The 20911-nt window shown below is 42.1% G+C and overlaps 1 long non-coding RNA gene across 1 annotated transcript in view; it reads right to left on the reverse strand.

The window, feature by feature from the left end:
* LOC122536171 overlaps positions 1-18386 on the reverse strand; it is a 31482-nt gene extending 13096 nt beyond the window's left edge. The window contains exon 1 of the long non-coding RNA XR_006308351.1: positions 17528-18386. This is a non-coding gene — a long non-coding RNA (uncharacterized LOC122536171). The remainder of the gene's footprint in view (positions 1-17527) is intronic.
* Positions 18387-20911: the final 2525 nt, after the last annotated feature.

The following is a 20911-nucleotide window of genomic DNA, read 5'->3' on the forward strand; positions in this document are numbered from 1 at the left end:
GGGGGGGGGCTGGGCTGGGCGGGGCGGTAGTGGTGGTTGTGGAAAGGGTGATGACCAGACTCGATTGAAAGGCTTTAGCTTTCGGAGTGAATGAAAGAAAGAAAGAAAGACAGATAGATACATAGATTGACAGTTTGATAGATTGATAGACAAAGAATGTATATGTGTATGCGTATGTATGTTTGTATGAACGTGTGTATGTAGGCGTAGGGGGGGGAGGGGGGGGCCAAGTGTAAATGGATGACAAAGCAGAGGCCGCGAACAAGGGCAAAGGTAAAGTAGAAAAAGCGCAGGACTACCAATGCAAGCACGCTTAATCGAGTAAGTAAAGGCGTCGAGGACGCGCGGTCCTTGGTTCAAACGAACGCGTATTACAGAATGTAGCGGACAGAAGCGATTTTCAAACAGTTTCACACGTCTGTTCTCTGTATGTACATTTAAAACTATGGACGTATAACCAACTGTATGAACACGCAGTTACCGTCAAAATCAATCTGATCGAACCTAGCGTACTTTTCTTAGCGTTGGCTTTTCAAGAGCGTGTTATGTATCTGTTTCGCGCGAGAGAAACGAGAAAAAACGAGAGCTGATTAGATAAGATAGCCACGATGGAAAAATTTGTTTTGCCAGTCGACGACTTGCATCTTTCCCCAATGCAAGCTACGTTTCGCCAACACAGTAGTCGGCATTATACACACGTCAGAATTATACAGTTCCCACGAATTCGCGCGACTATAAAAATAATAATCGAATTGCGAAACGAACGTTATCGTCTCGAGCGCGTAACTCTTATCGCGTACAATACCTCGTGGAATATTTCGAAAGCAACATAAAGAGAGATTATCCGATCGATTAAAAGGAACAACGACGAATGTTACACTCAACATTTGTAAATATTACAAACAGATATAATTCAGTCGTCAGACGATCGTTATTAATTGCTTTATCCGCACGAATTTGTACGATTTTTATCGATATTTGGGAAGAAATGTGATTGCCGATCGACGAGCAAACGCTACTACTAACTAACAACATGGTACGTGAGCTCGCGTACATACAGTCGGTAGAACCGATACAGCAAGATCGTAAATTAAAGTGCTAAATGGCGGCTCCCATTGATGCAAGCGTATCGTTGGTAGGAGAGATATAGAACGAGGCATTAAACCTTTACACGTTTCGAGGACCGAGTAACAGTAATTTCAGACAAATCCTAAATCTACATTTTCCCAAGACACGTTGACTTGAAATAAATAACAAAGAAGCAAGGAAATGTCGATCAACTATTTAAAAATTATTCTCTTATAAACGGGACAGAGATTGTTCATTTAGAAATGAGGAAACATTGTCTCGTTCTTTTCAATTTTCTTTTTTGTCATCACTTTCTGTCACACGATAAACCAACGACATGAGTTTCAGCTTCGATTTCACGACTGGACGCGAGTGTACGCGATCCCAGTATCCGCTTTACGTACGAGCGCAAAGACAGTCAAGGTAAAGAAAAAGAAACGGTCAAGGGGGGGGGGGGGAGAGAGAAAAAGAGAGAGACAGTAGCACAGTACAATTTTCCGTCGTGCAAGTAAGCCGCTTACGAAAAGCGTGGGCCCCGGAGGCGCTCCACTCGTTTCTCATGTTACCCCGGCAAGAGTTATGGGGGCGTATGCGCGCGTTCAACACGCGCTAGAAAATGTCCGGAAGAGAAACGTTCTCGTTCGAACCGTTTGTCTCCGCGAGGGGGATTTCCCGCGGCCGCGGTGAAAATCATTCGAAACGATCCGATACGTCCACTCTGACGCTCGTGCTCGATACGAGAACTTGGCTACTAATAAAAATCACTATCAGGCCGTAAAGATCATGTAAAATAAATGTAATCCTTTCCGTTCGTTTTCCCCTAGACCCCATTTCTTTCTCTTTTTCTTTCTCTCTCTCTCTCTAATTATTAATCACAACGTACGGCACAATGCGCTAAACGACGAATAATAATAAAGTTGGCCTAGTCTAACGAAACGTTGTTCCAAGTTGTAATTCCAAGCGGAAGTTTGAAATCGCACAATTATCGCGAGCAGACGTGAACGCGCGCACGACGTTCACTTTGTCCCTTTCTCTCTATCTCTCTTTTTGTCTATCTCGCTTTCTCTTTGCCGTTTTGTTTCATTTCATTTTCAGGCTACTAGCTATCCGTTCTTCGGTTATGAACGGGCAAACTAATAAAAAGGGATTCGGCAGCGGAGAAATCACCAACGAACGTCGGTGGAATCGTTAACGAACGAACGAGACATGTTTATTAAGGTAAATTGAAACGAAATGAATTTATTATAACGAGAGAGAGAGAGAGAGAGAGAGAGACAGAGAAAGATAACAATACCTGTTCGAGAACTTTTTACCGAGAAACTTCTGCGATAAAGTTCGATAATTGAACTTTATCGTTTTAAAAGATAGCCGATAACGGGGACCGAGCAAGGCAAAACTTGCATTCCCGTGGAAATTTAATATTCGGTATTCAACTGCCGCGATATTACGCACGTGGCTCTCCTCTTTTCGCATCGGTAATTTCATTTATCTAAACGTTATTTACAAACTGCAAATCGGTTACTCTCCGCGGGATTGATCTCCCTTCGATCGGTGATCCATTTCAATTAAATATTTCTCGATGTTCAAAACTGTTCCCTGCATCTGACCGAATCATTTTATGAAATTAATGGAGCGTGGTGAGCAAATTTACAATTTGTAATGAAATTAAAGAAAAGAAAGATTTTCTTTTATCTCGTACAAACAGACGTATAGAAGTTGACGTAAAATTTTCCACGTGACAAATTTTTTCGACTGAAAATCCATTGCAATTAAAATTTTCTCCATGTTCAAAACTGTTTTCTGCATCTGACCGAATCTTTTTGTAAAATTAATGGAGCGTGGTGAGCAAATTTACAATTTGCAATGAAATTAAAGAAAAGAAAGATTTTCTTTTGTCTCGTACAAACAGACGTATAGAAGTTGACGTAAAATTTTCCACGTGACAAATTTCATCGACGGAAAACCCTTTCGCAATTAAAATTTCCTCCATGTTCAAAATTGTTGTCTACATCTGACCAAATCTTTCGACTCGATCAATGGAGCGCGACGAGCAAATTTGTAATTTGTAACAAAATCAAAAGAGAGAAATTCGAAACACAACAGATGTACATAAACGTTGGTAAAAGTTTCCCATGCGGCATGAATCGAAGCTAGAGAGAATTGAAGGGTCAACAGAGACGCGACCTCTTAATCCGTCGGCCAACCGCGGTAATCAATGAATCAACGGGCAGCCGATTATTAAGATATAATAATCGACTTTATGAATGACCGTTGCAGCCGGCAAGCTGAGACAAAGTGAAGAGCAGAGGAGTGGATAGAGGGAGCATCGGCCACGTATTCGCATGGCACACCGTGTATCTCTCCCTCGTGACTAGTTTTTCGCGTATTCTCGAAAGACTTCGTTCGCCTCTCTTTCTCTCTTTCTCTCTCTCTCTCTCTCTCTCTCTCTTTCTCTCTCGGTCGAATCGATATACGTGCACGAATGCGGCTTCGAGCTTCGTCCACTTCTTTCACGTGACTGCCGCAGAAAAAGAGGGACGACCGAATCAATATCTCACACACAGACTTTTCATGATCGTCGACGTCCACGTCGCCGGCGACGCCACACGCCGGTGCCCGGAGACTCGTTCACCGCCGATCGAGGAAGAGAACGTCTTCTCGAAATCGCGCGACCCACCGAATACCTAATTATCCCCCTTGCACGACAGTTCGAGGGAGTTGGAAACCTTGCACACCCGTCCGGCTTCGGAACAACCACCCATCCGGCTACATCCAACTACCAAACAGGGACAACATCCAAGACAAATTAACTGCTGCTTCGTGATTAACTGTGAATTCACTTCAGAATTGAACCTCGGCGTATCGCCCCCGTTTCCAGACCATTAATATCCCCCCCTACAGACAGTTTAATTGGAATTCACCGTTATTTCGAATAATCGGAGATGCGCAAAATAATCGCAAGAATCCACTAACGAACAGGTTAATTCCATCCCGACAACGGTACGAAACGTATGGGAAACGAAGTGAAATTTTCTAGTTGGTATCGCATATTTTCTCTTTTCTCGCTTTGGTCGCATTCATGGGAATTCGAACGAAAGTAGAATATGAAATAACCCGGCCAGCTGGATGGCAAATGGGAACGCGTCAATCAAACGTAGTTGAAAGCAACGTCATCGATCCTTTCGATCGGTTTCGGCTCGATAAAGCGAAAGCTCGTAACGTTTCTTCGCCTCGAAATCCGACGAACGACCGACACAACCAGCGAACACGGCTTGTGTAACGCTCGTTAATCGCATCCCACGAACCACTGATTCTCTTTGATGCAGATCACGCGAGAGTTTGACATTTCACCTTCGAGGCGCATCATTTCACCGGTTGCGCGCCTACACGTTGCAACGGCACGTCTCTCGTTTTATAATGCCCCGGCACTAGAGAGCCGAACGCAATTAGCCACGGGATTCTGCTCGATTGTAAACGTCCACTGATCCGGATAACCATGCCGGCGTTACGGACGCTGATATCTCGTCTAGCGTCGAGAGCAAAAAGGTGACTGAATAGGCCGACGACGGGGGGAGGAAGGACGGGTGGAAAAAATAATTTTTAACATTTCCGATCGACCGCTCCGTGATTATCCAGGCTGAAACGAACCGGGGCACGAGAGCTGCCTCGTTACACCCGGCGGATCATTCGTAGCTTGCTTCGTGCGACTTTGCCTTCGTGCACGGTTTCGATCAACCCCTCTCTCTCTCTGACCAACCCCTGGTCTCCCTGGACGGTTGAATCAACGTTTCAGAATCGAAGATTTTAGAAATGAAAGGAACCCGAGTTGCAGTGGATATCTGACGAAACTACGAAAAAAAATGGTCAGAGTGGCCATTTGAATATTTTATAAATGCAAAAAAAAAAGTGTATTTTTGGTAACTCGAGCGATTCTTCGTAAGATACACAAATGATACGCTTGCGTGTTGCGTCGTAAAAAAAAATCTTTTGTACTATTTTACTTTAACGTCTCTGATTTTAGAAGATTTTTCACTTATGGTCGTCGATAGTGCAAAGAAAAAAGAAAAAAAAAAAGAAAAAGTACAGACTACGGTACAGCCTTTCCACGCAACGAGCTTAAGAATTGTCACTGGCTGTAATGGGATTAGGTTAGCGATTAAATTAGCTAAAAGGATTTTGGGCATGCACAGCGTACACACTCTCTCTCTCTTCTCTCTGCGCTGTGACACACGTGAAATTGACGACATCGTCCGTTAGATGGATAGAAATTATGACAGCGGAGAATCGTGTAACGAACAGTACAGCCCCGTAAAAGTGTATCCCATCGGGGTACCGAAAGTTGATCGAAAACGTTCTCGAAATTGGTCAAAAAAAAAAAAAAAAGGAAAAAAACATGATGATTCCCTCGGGTCGTGCTTCAGCCGGATAAATTTCAATCGGCGTGTTCCACGGACGCTGGATAAAACAAATTCCTTCGGTATTTGGGAATTCTTAAAATCGTTTCTGCGTTGTTGAGCAATATTTCGAATAAATTACTCGCAAAGTAGGGAAACGCACGCATACGTAGAATGCGTCAAGCCGGAGTCGTTTCGCCGGAGCGGAAAACGCGAGGCGAAGCGATAGAACGAAATTACAGGAGGAGGGTTACATTTTTAGATCGTCAGAGTCACCCGGGTGAAAACGGTTATTTCTGATACTTTCGAGGAGAAGGCGAAGGGAAGAAAGAGGGAGAGAAAGAGAGAGGCAACATTTACGATACATACGAGGATAGAAGGATAGGAAAGAAGAGGAAAAAAGAAACAAGGGAACAAGAAGCAGATTCTTTAGAAGGATCTTGAAATTCACCAGTCAAGCATCGAAGAGAAAGACGTCTTCCTCATTCACTGCGACTACGCGCGACTACGTGCATCTGTATATACGACTCTAAAACCACCGCGCGCGAATTCCAACGCGGTCTGATGTCTTCCTGCCGACAAGAAGTATTTCTGCTCGTTCGTTTTTGCATATGCATCCCGGCATTCCGCGGCATCTGGAGATAGAGTATGTGTATATATATATACATACATACATACATGAATACGGGGGAAAACGACAATGTGTCTGTCGTCTCGCGCGACGATCTCAGGCTCTTCTGCATCGATGAACTTCAAGAAACTTCCAGGATATCCGCAGACATACGTTCACGGACGATTCGCGCCGATGCCAAGTTCGTTCGTTAAAGAGATTACTACCACCACGGGTGGTAGGAAATTCTTGATAAATGCATCAAAAGTAATTGACTGAAGGAATTCACTCCCGTGTTTTACTAACGTTCGATAATATTCGACGGGGAACGAGAGAAATTTGCTTTAACGAAAGCTTTCAGCAACGTGTTTTGCTAATTATCACTGACAGAGCGAGACGGAGAGCACAGGGCAGGCCTCGGTGAATAGTGATGCGAAAGATAATCGATGATTATCCAAGTACCTGTCGGAACTATTCACCGTGAAATGCGTGTCAACCGTGGTGAATGCAGATCAATGGAAGGTATCGGAAGAAGACCTTAAGCTTTTATTGCACCGCAGACAGAGCGGTTTTCCCTGCGAGAGGTACCTCGCCTTTTAGGACCCCGCACAAAAGAAACCACAATTCTATAAGAGGTATACCTACTACCCCGACAATCTTCTTAAAAGGCTAGCAAAAGTCAAACACATCACGAGAAGGTAAAAAGCGTGTGCCCCGCCGGACGGTTTTGATTTCACTAGGAAAACATTTCAGCCGAGTCTCTATTGTGAGCTCTCCCTGAACGGACCTGCTCCTATTGACGGATCGTGTATTGACTTTGATCGTTTACACCTGTAACTCGCCACCTACGTGTCCCGGCAATTAGGGAACTTTTCACCAATGTTGCAAGGTATTTCCCTGCGGACAATGAAATTACGAAAAACGAGAGGGAAATCTCGATTAATTGCCAGAATTTGTTTGAGCACGAGTTCAAACTCTTGCGCTGGTAACTGGTTTTCGCGGACCATAACGAGTGACCAAACCGTGTACAATAATTCGTCTTCATTTTGAATTACTAAGAAGTAATAAATTCATTATTTGCTTTGCCCGGGTTGTACTTCAATATATACTTAAAACTGAGAAAATACTGCAATTTTCGGCTAAATATTGCCAACGCGCAAGAGATTCCAAGTACAAGAGCCAGAGAATTGAGAAACAAAATCTCGAACTTCTCAAGAAACAAAAGCCTTGTTATTGACGCTAGAACTACCAACGACTAAAATAAAATAAAATTTTCATCAGCGACGTTGACCACTTGACGCTGGCAACTGATTGCGGACCATAACGAGTGACCGAACCGTACACAATAATTCGTCGCTTTCTTTTTTTTTTGAACTCGTCGGTGTGATATCACTGGACAGAAATTATTAAGAAGTAATAAATTTATCATTTTACCTGGGTTATATTTAAATATACTGTAAAACTGAGAAAATATTGCAATTTTGTGGGTGGCACGTCTTATTTGGTCAAGTTTCATTTGTTTCTTTTCCTTTTTTATCATTATCATTTTTATGTCGCAATTATGTCGTGGTTATTGTCAGATGTACTTTATACCGGATAACACACCAACGCGTGCGTCCTATTTCGAAACCTAGAAGACCACGCAAGTTCCCCAAATAACGAGTGATATCATCCAACAATTACCCGTGATATCATTCACGTTGGACTTCAATGAACACTTTGTTCGAGTCCGCCGTGCCGGTATTTTTATCTCGAGAAAAAAAAATTCACATTCGTTGACATGGTCGCACGTTAGACATTACTTCGTGTAAATCACTCGAAACGTAAAGTAAAAAAAGCGATAAGACTACGGAAAACAAAGCTTTACCCAAAGTTTCGCAGAATTGTCGGCTAATACGATTCGCAAACAAACTCTCTGAAACCGTCGAGTAACCCCAATGGTGTAATCGAGAAAGAAACGGTGCAAGGTTTAATACCCCACACACACACGCACACACTTCTCGCTCGCGATTGTAATCAGAAATGATCAATCGTTACGACGCGACGAAGGGAAAGTTACCGAACTAAATATAATAGCCTCCCCCTCCCCCGGCGCCGCCGGTTTGCTAAGTATTTAACGCGCGAAAACAACTGAAATTTTCCTCGTGGAACTAAGCTGAACGAGCGAACTTCTACAATAAGACCGAACGCCATCCTCCAAAAGCCGACGGGTATTATCAGCTGAATGGAAAACAATGGCGATATTGATCGGCGATTCGCGGGCATCGGTTCGAAACCTACGCCATTTCACACGTGCCTGCGTATGCATGTATACTTATGTATACGTGTCTGTGTACACTAGCGCTGATAAGTATCCGCGCTTTTGGGTGAATTTGCGTGAACTCAACCAAGGTTGTGTCCATACGTATCGCTTGTCGAATGAGGGTATATAAATTTTATATCATTAATTGAATTCGGAATTAGAATTAATTAGCTGTTTGATTAATTAACTCCGGCTCGTTCAGAATTTTATAAATTTAAATTGGGAATCTAGCGGCCGAATTTGCTTCTCTCCTCCCGGTCGAAATAATATTCCGTAACCGCGGTGAAATTATGCTCGCCACGAGAGGAATTTAGAAGAAGCGTCGCTTGACTCTCGAAAACCTTAAACTATCGGCATAAATTATGAAATTGAGAGAAAATTGTAGGAAGAATCAGTTTAGCTTTCCGAGAGGAGATAATCGTTCTTAAATTACATTCTGACAAAGAGCAAGCAAAGAGTGGAAATACTTTTGACCGGCAGTGTACGTGGGTGGTGCGCACACGCGCGATCATGTTTCGCTTTACACCCACACTTTTGGAATTTAAGTGCCTATGAACTAACAAGTTACCGCATCCGCGTTGATTTCACGAGTGTATTTCGTGAAATCAACTCGAGGATTGTTTGTCCGCCTCGGATTTATATTCGTCCGCAACTACGACTTTTTCTGTGAAGGGGAAACATCGTTGTCAACGTCGTGCAATTGTCAACACAACGAATGAGATCGTTAGTCTGACTTTGAATTTTTTAACCATGATAAACGTTTTAATTTCTTGCTTGTTTACATACAATCTTTTTTCTATAAAAGATAAATAAATATATATGTATATATATGTATGTATATATATACCGTATTATTATATTTGTACTTGCGGAAGAAGTAGGAATGATCCAACTGAAACTGATTCGTCTTTGTTAAATTTTAACCGTGGGATTATAAAAGTTTCGGATTAAAGAATTACGCAGCTAGTAATTCACACACGACCAACGTGCAATTTAAATTAATGAGAACACATACTTGAAATACCTACAAGATAAAAATGACCAAACACGCTGTATATTTGTCTGTAAATGTTTGAGGAAAAAAATTGAATTGCAAATGAGGACGTTATTAAAATCCCGAGAAACTCGTCCCCGCCGCTCCAACTAACGTTTTAATTTGTCTTCCAGTGAATTAGACGGCCTATTGTTAAAAAGGGAAGCTGCATTTCCATTTCCCTTGTAATTTCTAGAAAGTGTCTTATTAGTATTACAGAAGAAGAGTTCTCGGTAATACGTTTCCCATTTTCTGATTCGAAAGCTTTGAAAGGTACGTCGACCGGACGCTTTCGATTGATAAAACCAGTCGGCACATTGGGAGCTCCGTTCCGACGGGAAATATTCACCGCACAATTACAAGGCTACTCTTACCAAAACAGTCGAGAGAGTTACAGCGATGATGCGCATGTTTTTCCCCAATATAACGAAGAACGAAGTCTCTCCGAATGAAGTATTTCCGAATGTATTCTTTCGGCACGTACGCGTTTCTCTCGCCAACGCGAACGCGTCGCCGTTGATCTAATTTGAATTTTAATACGTACAGGCCAGGAGGCACGTCGTTCGTACGTCTCCTTCGCTTTATTAAAAAATATTGTTGATATAACTCAAATTTTCATTTGGGCACATGTACGCAAGATGTTACATCTTTATAGTCTTTTGGCCTGGAAAGTTGACGTAAAGGGAAACGATTGGTTACATCGTGCTTTTGCAACTAAGCAAGACACGGGATAAATTCGTGAAATAATCATTGAAAGCTGTGGAAATCAAAATTTGTTTCTTAAGGAAGAAAATACTCTGTCCAATTGTGACTCTATTGTTTTCTTTGCTAGGCTTGAAAAATAAAAACGAACGGAAAAGAAGGTTAAAGGAAGAAGTTGAGGAAATAATTTGCGGAGAAAAATATTGAAACCTAGGAGAACCAGGGGATGAAAAAGCAGAAAGATTAACTAGACTAGCCCAGCCCTGGCCGAACAAACTATCGTCAGACGGCGAAATATAATTAGATAAAACGTAAAACTGTCGCAATATACGGGGGATCTGCGGGTATAGAGAGAGAGAGAGAGAGAGAGAGAGAGAGAGAGAGAGAGAGAGAGAGAGAGAGAGAGAAAGCGAGGCCTGGGGGAGAGAGCAGGAGGAGGAGAGTAAAAAACCGCTGGAAAGCAATTTGACGCCACAGAGTAGATGCATCGGGACGCTTTGAAGCCATAAATTCGTGCAGGATGGCGAGGGCGCAACTACGGAGAGGCAGTCGTCCAATCGGACGTCGCGCTCGGCTTGCTCGTTCATGCATTTCAACGCTTGCAAATCATTCATTCTGACTCATTGTCGAGAAGTCGGCCGCTATACGTGTACCGTCACAGCGCAAAATGCTCTCGACGATGAAATTCCACATGGGAACATCCTGCGGCGCAAACGTGTGCAAGCGTGCACGCGCGCGCACGCAACGACCGAGCTAGGCGAGCGCGTTTCGACCGTGTGCCCTTGAATATTTATCGTTTTCTGCGAAATCAAATTCTATCGCAATGAATGTACCATCAGCCCCGGCTAGTTCGGTAGGAAAACAGAATTACGATCGGCCCGCTTTTAAATTAAAAACAACCCGACCGTTTTCCACCCTCAGCCCCCCCCCCCCAACCTCCTCCTCCCCGACCTGTTCCACTCTAGTCTCTCTTTTTTCCTGCTCCAGGAGCAACGTCGAAAAACATTGCATCACCACAGGCAAAATTTATTACCAACTTGATGTATAACACGGCTTCAGGAATTCAAGCGCACCGATGACTTATCACGGAACTGTTCAGTCGATCTTTCTAATTCAATTGCTTTGTTTCGGGCGGCAATTCCACTAAAAATTCTCTAATTGAACCGAGTGGAAATGAGTAATTAAATTCACAACGGGAAAGTAAGGTGGAAAATGTAATATTTAAGAGAAGCGGCGAAAGAGAATCAAGAAGAATAATACGCATAATACATAACCGTATAAGCAACAGACATCTAGCAATATCCAATTGAATTTTTCACTACAGCAGCTCAATTTCCTAAATCATGAGAGAAACAACATCTTATAGAACCATATTTCACCAACATTTTGAAAATAAACAGATGCCTCCCGAACGTGAAATAAAAATGTGTCTCCATAAGATGCAATTTTTCGATCAAGCCTCTCTACACGTAACGCGAAGAGATAGGTCAGCCACGAGGAAAAAGAGGAACGCAGACAGTGATACATATAAAGATCCGCTTGGAATAAGAGAGAGAGAGAGAGAGGAGAATGTCGTAAGACTATAAGTTTACCCAAGCGTCCGAAAAAGGGGAACGTAAGAACATCCGTAGATTTTCGTTGATATATCGCCGGAGGCATATGCGCGCCAGTGATCCAGAGAGAAAAGGACAGCAATAGGTAGGGCTTGATGATGGGTGAGAGAGAAGGAGAGAGAGAGAAATATTTGTAGGTTACGTTGGCAGGTCAACGCCACCTATCTCTCCCTCGCGGGAGCAGCCTGTCACGGGACTAAAATTAAAACGAGGCACACCCACCCCGCCTACACATACACACCAGAAATATTCAGGGACAGACACCAGAATCGACCTTAAGGCTTTCTCTCCCTTTCTCTTTCTCGTCGTTAATGTTACCAACACATTTTATATATACCATGTATATACAGAATATTCGAAAAAGTTGTTCATTCGAGCTTCAGAAATAGTGTTCGGCGTTTGAAAGAAACAAAAAGAAAAAATTTAATAAGCATCGGTCTAAATGTTATTAATCATTTTTGAAATTCTAAGAAAATTTGAACTGCAAGTCTGTAACGGTTTAACGGACAAATTTGAAAAATATGGCCGCCGTGCCATTTAAAACATATAGCGTACACCAAACCGAATGACCGTTAGAACTGAAACAATGAATCAGACACTAAAGTCGACAGATAAGAGAAAAATTAAAGATTTTAGACAACGCGTACGTAATTGTCGAAGAAAGGACACCGAAATTGTATTGTATTGTAATCATAAGCAAAGTCTTATTACTGATTGAACTAAATAATAATAATAATATCCGGAGAACGCCTATTAAAATTCCTTGCTTATTTCGATGTGAACTGTACACGCGTTCCTAAAGTTTTTCGAAGCATCCTATATTTGTAAGTTCGTTGTCGGTTGTTCCTTACCCGCCTTGTGTTTTCAGGCGCGACGACTCGCCTGTCCTTCAACGTAACGCGGTGCCATGTCTCACGGATTGCGTTGTCGTTCGCAAGTGTGCCTCTTGTGCGCGCCACTATCTCTTCCTGCTCTCTCCCCAAATGACTTTCTTTGATGAGCTTCTAACAAGCACATGCAACGTTATGCGCCAGCAACGCAACTGCTTCCATATTTTCACTTTCACCCTGTCACACGACTCGTCTTACTATCGCGCGCGTCTTTTTTTCGTACGCTTACAGGAATTCGCACCGATGCAACTGGTGCGCTAGCATCTCCAGGCGTATACATATATATACATATCTATATATACGTGTGTCAAAACGAAGTTTCGTCGAATGTACACATAGTTCGTCCAAATCTGGACATCTAGATGGCCTTCTCGCGTTATCGATCGACCGGGTGTCGATAAGTTTTCCCGTACCGACCGCGGAATTGTGGCGAATTATGTTGTCCTAGAAGAGGCGCGCGACGACATAGAGGCAGAAATACCGCGATTAGAAGAACATATATCTGCCGTGGCGTCGCGTGTAACCGGCCGGACGATCTGTGAAACGATTTACGAGCTCATGGGCCAGCAGCGTATAGATCCTGCACCAGCCAGAGACGACCTAGCGAAAATTCGTCCACGGATGTTTTGCGGGGATTGTAAATTAACGACATTTGATATAAATGTGATTTTCTGTTTGGCACAAGACCAACACGAAACGGTATAAATAGAAGTTCTTCGCCGGGGAACCCTACCGCGTTTGTAACTCTATACATAATTTCGGTGTGTGTTTTATTTTCGGGACCGGTTTCACCGTAAAAGCGTGAAACGTGGAAACGAACGAAGCCGGGCGACTTGCGGAAAACTAGAACCTCTAACACGCTATTAACCAAGGATAATTTCGACTCAATTACGTCACACAAGCCATAACGCGCTGGCGTCTCTGTCTCTCTTCATCTTTCTCTCTTTATTTCTGTTATATCTCGCTCCGCGTATCTACGTATCGTGATCACGAACGATGATGTCATGGGATAATTCCTACCGATTACAGAAGAATTACTCACAATGATGTTTCCTAATTCACATAACTGTCGGATGAAAATTGTTTAAACGGTTCAAGATACCAAGTTCAGCGTGTATGTTTTTGTAACGTTTGCATTGCAAATTTCTTTTTAATGCTAAAGTGACTAAATTTGTGTATCAAAATGGCGGATCACAACAAATGCACAACAAGTATGTATGTAGTATGTAATGAAGATTGAGACTCTTAGATTAAGTAAATGATAAAATGAAACAGTATAATAATGAATGCATATTTATTTTAAAATCTTCTTACAGAGAAAATTATACAATATTTGGAATTATCTTTCTCTATGATAAATAATAACCAGAATATTAAAAGAGTGACACACTTTCAAAAAAGTATATCTTATATTTATAAATTATTGACAAGAAGAAAGAAAGAACAAAAAAGCAACAAATCAAGAAACACAATCATCATGTGTTTGTTTAAAGAGTAATAATAAACTTTGGAATTAATATCAATAAGATATTAAATAAGAAAGAAAGAAAAACATTTCTTTTTATTTCTTTAAGGAAAAGCTTAAACGTTCCGTCGCTATAGTAACTTTTTCTAACATTTTAAAAATATGAAAGTATAAAATGACAAGTAAGTCATGTAAATATGAAAATATATAATATTTCACCGTGTGTGACACGTATATCTGACATATGTACAAATACTAGTTGCTTATTAATTTATGTGAGTGAGAAACGTTATTTGTTTATCATACTATAATCAACGCATGAAGACATAACAAAGATAACATTCCGGTAATGCGAACGCTTACCAATCCAACTATGAAGGTATTCCAAGAGAACAACTCAGAAGTTTCAATATACTTGAAATAGGTTGAGAAAATGAGATTTCTTTAAAACAGTAACTACCAAAATAGTCAACGTGTATAATACTTCGGAATAAGGAAGAGAAAAGAAAGGGAGAAGGGTCAAAATGACCGCACCCGGATTTCTAGTCACTAGCTCTAAATTGCCTAGATTGTCACTAACCCTAAATAATATTAAATGATCAGGGTAAACTCTCAAGCTGTATGAACGAGTTCTATCTTGCTGTTCTATTTTTACTTAAAGTTGTTACACCATGTGTCTAAATACCTAAACAGATTGACGCGAACTAAGAACACAAAGAATATAAAGAAACGACGCAGCAATTGTTTCAGCCATAAGTAATTTGCATCCGATTACTCTTCCTATTTCGATCTGCAGTGATCTCCTGGCATGCGTGCAGCCTATATGGCCATCGCCGTAGGTGTGATTTCCTCTGATCGTCGTAAACAAGGACACCGCATTTTAAAAACGGAGTAAGACTCTATGGGATAAAAGACACCGAGGTCGGAATGTTAGTCGGACACGCCCACGAAGGTACTGTAATTCGATGCGTTAGGCTACGCACACCAATGCGTATAGGATGCACTCCATACACTGTAACATCAATTTATTCGACGCTACATAGAAATTAGCCTTTCATTGTGCCCTATTGCGACAGTATCATTTATCTACTTTTCGTCTACTCCGTTAATTAATCTTCTGACTATTGAAGATATAGTAAAATATTCATTACTCAAAAACTTCATAATCGTTTTATTGTTCGACTATCGTCGTACATATTCCATTGTTTAGTATATCTGAATATTCAGTTTAATATGAAATCGGCAATATACGCGTTAATACTTTATGCCGCGAAATGTACAACTTTAAATTTCATTTTCATCTTGGCGCACTTGTAATATTACAAAGGAGATATTCCAGTAATTTTAAGTATAGTATTAATAGAAGTACAAGCATAACATTCGGGAGATACAATTGTTTCTTATATTAAAAATAAACCTTCAAATACATTTAAAAAAAAACACACACCTGACTAAGACAAAGGATTCTTGAAAGTTTTCAAAGAAATAAGATTAGAATTAAGATAATATACCTGCTGCCATAGAAATGGAAAGGGATCAAAGATCCTCGATCTTGCACAACTGAAATAACACTTTTCAAAGTTAAATCACTAAACTACTCTTCTGTTTAAGAAGATAATCCATTTAACTTCCTGATTGCTCGTGGATCAATTTAATTCATAAATTAAGTTCATCAAATTAATTCATAAATTCTCAATTAAATATTTATAACATACAAACATAACCGCTTGATTGGTAGTCCATGCTTTTGTGAAAAGCTCAATAACAGTTTATAGAAACGTATGTTCGAAAAATAATCGTAACTGGGAAATATGGTTGTGTATGTCGCGACAAAGATACAATGAAAAGTGGTCAAATGTCGTTTTATATACCGTTTGTGGGAAAAAAAGAAAAACATAGGAGTCACGATATTTATCACAGCCACCAGCTAGACACTCTAAAGTAACGAGTTTCGCGAGTGCTCTTCTCACGCATCGTATTATCTTGTTTTAGGAACGTGCCTGGTACAGATGATGCATCTACATCAGTAACCACGAGCCCTAGAGGCATACGGAGCTTCAGACCTGTCTACGTCCACAGGTATATTTTTGCCCGTGGAGAAAAAACTTCACGGAAATTATATCGTCGAGTACTTTTGTCGTGAATCACGAACACCAGGTCATTAAATTTTGTACCATTCTCGCGACGAAATTTCCAAACTACGGGCTAATTTAACACTAGAACTACCGTCGACTATCAAGCATCAAACTTTTACAAAGAAGTTAGCAAAAAAAAAACCACGCTTTACTCATATACTTTCCCAAAACTTGTTCGAATTTTCAGAAAACGCATCGCTACAAATCAATAAAACTTTTATTGCACAATTAAACTAATATGCTTGTTGTTGGTAAAATTTTACAAGTCGCAAGTCAAAAATTACCAAATGAGAAACTGATCTTACAAGTAAACTTTACAAGTACATTATTCTATTTAATGTTAAATTATGAAATTGTGAAACGAAAGTTTCTGTAACGTGTAACTTGTAACTTGTCAATTAGTATTATTACGCGAGAAATCTTTGGTAGTTCTAGTATAAAAATGATAATAAAAGAGCCGAATTAAAACTTGCCACGCTGATAACCGTTGTCCGAAATAAATAACTCTCGTACTAATACAGCACGAAGAAATGAGAAATTAATGACACGTGGTTAATCGGACGCTGCATGTTCACGTACGTAATGTGCATTAACACGGTTCCAATTTATATATTTTGCGAAACATTTATAATGAAACGTTAACACGACTGTCAATTATTAGCTCGTTTGAAGCGAGAATGTGACAGATCAAGATGTCAATTGTTTCACGAAGTAAGAATTGCAACATAACGTACGAACTTGCGCGCGTTTTTTCTGCGTCGCGATGGTAACGAAGAAAACAGCGATAACGCACGCGCGCGTTAAGATTAACTGTTTCGATAATTGCGAACGTACAGCTCGAAGGTTATGTTTCGTACGACAGCATCCGTTCCCGTATGGCGAACAAAAACGCGTGCAATATGGAGCAACGATCAGATCGGCCGAGCGAAAACTCAGAAACGTCAGAAACAAAAATATGTCAGTAACTCGGACGAATTAAAACCACGCGAGACAAGCGGAATGAACGCTCGAACGTGAGGAAACGTGTAAAATGAATTTCATCGAACAATTTACGTGGCTCGTGAACAGCATAAAACGAAGGAAACAGCAACATCGTCGTTTCTGCAACGGCGTAAAAACGCAATTACGGAAACGATGACGTCATCGGTATGACGACGTGAACCGTAATATATGTCCAAATGCATACAGCACAGCGCCCACGCGCGGGCAATGGCGTGTACGACTTATTGCTCTATAGCTGCACGTACATACATACAATATAGATGTACGCGTGCACATACATATGTATCGTAAAATAGAGAGAGCTCTGTACTACCTTGCGCCGGAACACGCGGAGGTATCAGCCGCGATCTCGCCGTGATGTCGGTCACCGTGACAGGTTAGGCGGTCGGTGAGCCTTCTCGCTGGTTCTTCTGGAGCTTGCAACTTCTCACTGTGGTAACGAACAACACACCAAAAAAGTAGATATATATTTATATATATATTTCTTATTTGTGTGCACTTCTATGAACGATGACACGGCTTGTTCCTTCAACGTGTGACATACGAATTGTGAATTTCGGAGCCTTTTAGAACGCTGCACTTGCTCTCTTTCTCACTAACGGCAGGAGAAACGTCGAAAAAATATACTTTCCTTCTCGCTACTCCCACTATATAGTTCCGGTCGATCAGCCGGATCTCGCGACACCAAAAACCACGAAAACTTGTTTTCTCACTTGAACAACGCTGGCCCGGATGATGCGTGCTTGCTGCGAACTGCTACACTGTTCCAACTCATAATCAGCTTACTCGATCACAAAAGAAATTCCGTATTATTTCTATATTCGCTCGCGCTTTTCCCTTTGATACGACCGTTGCTAACAAAACCACGCGCGACTAAACGACGATTGCAAGAGCAATAACGACGACGTACTGCGTGTGCGACGATGACGACGGCAGTAGCAGCAACGGCGACGGCGGCGGTGGCGGCGGCAATGGCGACGACGAAAAACGACGGACGACGTCGGAGGGACCGGCTGATGGAACGGGGCAAATATATGCAGCTGACGGAAGCCTCGAATGCGATTTTGTAAGAGGGTGAAAAGGTAAGGCGAGCAATGCTGGTTAGGCGACGGGATTGCGACTGCTTGCTGCTTGCTTGGCTAGCCGCTAGCGGGGGCCTGGCGCGACACCGACTGTCCGATGCTAGCGCCCCCTCACCCCTCCCCCTTCCCACTACCCTGCCCCTTTCACTCCCACTTCGTCTGTCCCACCACTTCTCCACTACTACTTGCTCACCTTCTACCTTTCTCGCTCTTTACTCTGCCACACAAATGCAAACCTATTTCTCCTACTTCCCTCTCTCTCCCTCCCTCTGTCTCCTCTCCCCCCTCCTTCTGCCCACTTTCTCGTAGCATTTCAGTCGTTCTTCTGCATTCCCCTCCGTCTGTCTCACTTAATCTCACCTACGGTCTTCCACGATTCACATGCTCGGCCATCGGTTCGTACCTTCTCTCTCTCTTTCTCTCTCTCTCTCTCTCTCGTCAACACTTTACGTCTTTCTCGTTCTTTCTCTAATATGCAGTAGATCTGTGTTCCTATCTCTGTCTATCACCTATCGCACAACTACGTACTACTCTCTCACTAATTCGGACTCTCTCAAGTTTTCTCTCTCAGTGTTCCACTCCCCTTTCCGTAACCCCCTCGCTTTATCATTCTCGCCCTATCTTCGTCGGATCTTCCGGCTCCGTCTTGCTCGGTCGTATGTACGAACTTTCGTGACACACACCGTCTCGTTCGCTCTCTCTCTCTCTCTCTCTCTCTCTCTCTCTCTCTCTCTCTCNTCTCTCTCTCTCTCTCTCTCTCTCTCTCTCTCTCTCTTATCCTCCTATTCTCTCTGCCTTTCCCTTCCTTGCTCATTCGCCGTTGTCTTTGTCCCGCCATCGTTTATCTTCCTTTTCTCTCCTTTCCCCGACTGCGAGGAGCCAGGGATCCCCTCCCCCGCATAATATGAGCTACCCGTCTCGCCCCCCGCTACATCCATGCGGCCGTATACCATGCCACGTCGCCGTCACCGCCGCCGCCGCTGCCGCCACCGCCGACGATGAGGCACCAACCGCCCCTCTCCATGGCTCAATAAGCATCGTTGGCGCGCATGCGCCGGTCTAGTCCCCACCACCCACACTCTTTATTAATCGGTCTCTTTCTCTCCAACGTCGCCTGGCGACTCAGCCTGCTTACCCTGCTAGAGAACCGGCAACGGAGTTAGGTTAGGTTTGGTCGCGCATCGCCCGTTGACTATCACGCTCGCCGCGGGTGAAAGAGGGTTAGTCAATCTCTCTCTTCCTTTTTCTTTGCTCTCCCGCCTCTCTTCTCTCCTCTTCGTTTCTGGCTCTAGGAAACAGAACTTCTAACGCGTGTACCGTGTACTACATACATCGGCGTAATCTTGTTTCTTCATGCGTTCACGCGCAAGAAAAAAGACGCGACAGGAGGAAGGATCGGCCAGGGAAAAAAAAAATGTGTTCTTTATAAATGTGTCACGGGGCGCGCAACGGGATAATTCTTACATACGATCAGATTTGGATTGTTTGAACCAATTGTATGTATATTGCTTTATGAGAGCGCAAGAGAAAAATGCCCGCGAAAAATCGTAACGTTGCGAAATGATTCGCAATCGATCCTTTCCTTACGTTCTTTATCTTCCATGTAGTAGCAAACGAATGCGGTGCCGCTCCGATAGAAATCACTTTCACGTGTCACGCTTGATTTCCCATTGACGCAACGTGAAAATGCAATCGAGTAAAAGACTAGGTAAGCACACTTTCGAGACGAAAAGAAAGGTGAAGGAACTTCTGGCGCATACTGTACACCTGCTTAATCTCGTTCCCCTAGTGTGCAAGAGAGAGAGAGGGAGAGAGAAAGAGAGAAAGGCAAAGTGACAGTGCGCGAGGGAGGCAACGAATGAGATCTGTAGAAAATTCTTTATACCAACGCCGATGGCCTCTGTGTGCTATGGTTCGCAGCGGGAAAAGATCCCGGTGTCTGATACGGAAGGACCGTGCATATCGTTTGCACGAACATCTCCGACCATATATTGTACGTAGACTTTACGTATGCAAACTTATCACGACCCATTGTTACGATTCATTTTTCAGTTCACTTTTATTTTACATTTCAATCTCTCTTCCTTTTCTGATTTTTGTTGCCAAACGAGGAATGATTGTATAATGAAAATTTTTATTTGCATTCTTATCTAATACGTAGATAATGCTAACTAATGTCAAAAGATTATTTTCCATAATAAGACAAATTTCTGACAATAGAATAAGATTCGAATAGGAAGAAAGGAGCCGAGTGACAAATTATGTTACGTGTCACGTTCTACATATTTCAATCACTCTCATCTTAACAGTATTATCAATATATCAATTCACGTAGATTAATATAACCTCGATGTATAACGTCAAAGAATCGAAATCAAATTTTGTATAGTAACAGCAAGAAAAAAAATTTTTAAGATATCTTAAGACAAGTCGTTAGGATTGTGTATACAAACAGATTGTGTATACAATAGAGAATGTGTATAACCGAAATGTCGATTAATTCGATATTTTCGTACGTTATGGGTTCAAAACTCTTTCTTCGGGGATTCTCGATACCAACAACGGAAGCGGAAGCATACTCGCTTCGCTAACTTTGATAAGCCAAGCATTCTACC

This window comes from Frieseomelitta varia, unplaced genomic scaffold, assembly GCF_011392965.1.
Source record: "Frieseomelitta varia isolate USP_RPSP 00005682 unplaced genomic scaffold, Fvar_1.2 scaffold_154, whole genome shotgun sequence".
NCBI classification, from domain to species: domain Eukaryota; kingdom Metazoa; phylum Arthropoda; class Insecta; order Hymenoptera; family Apidae; genus Frieseomelitta; species Frieseomelitta varia.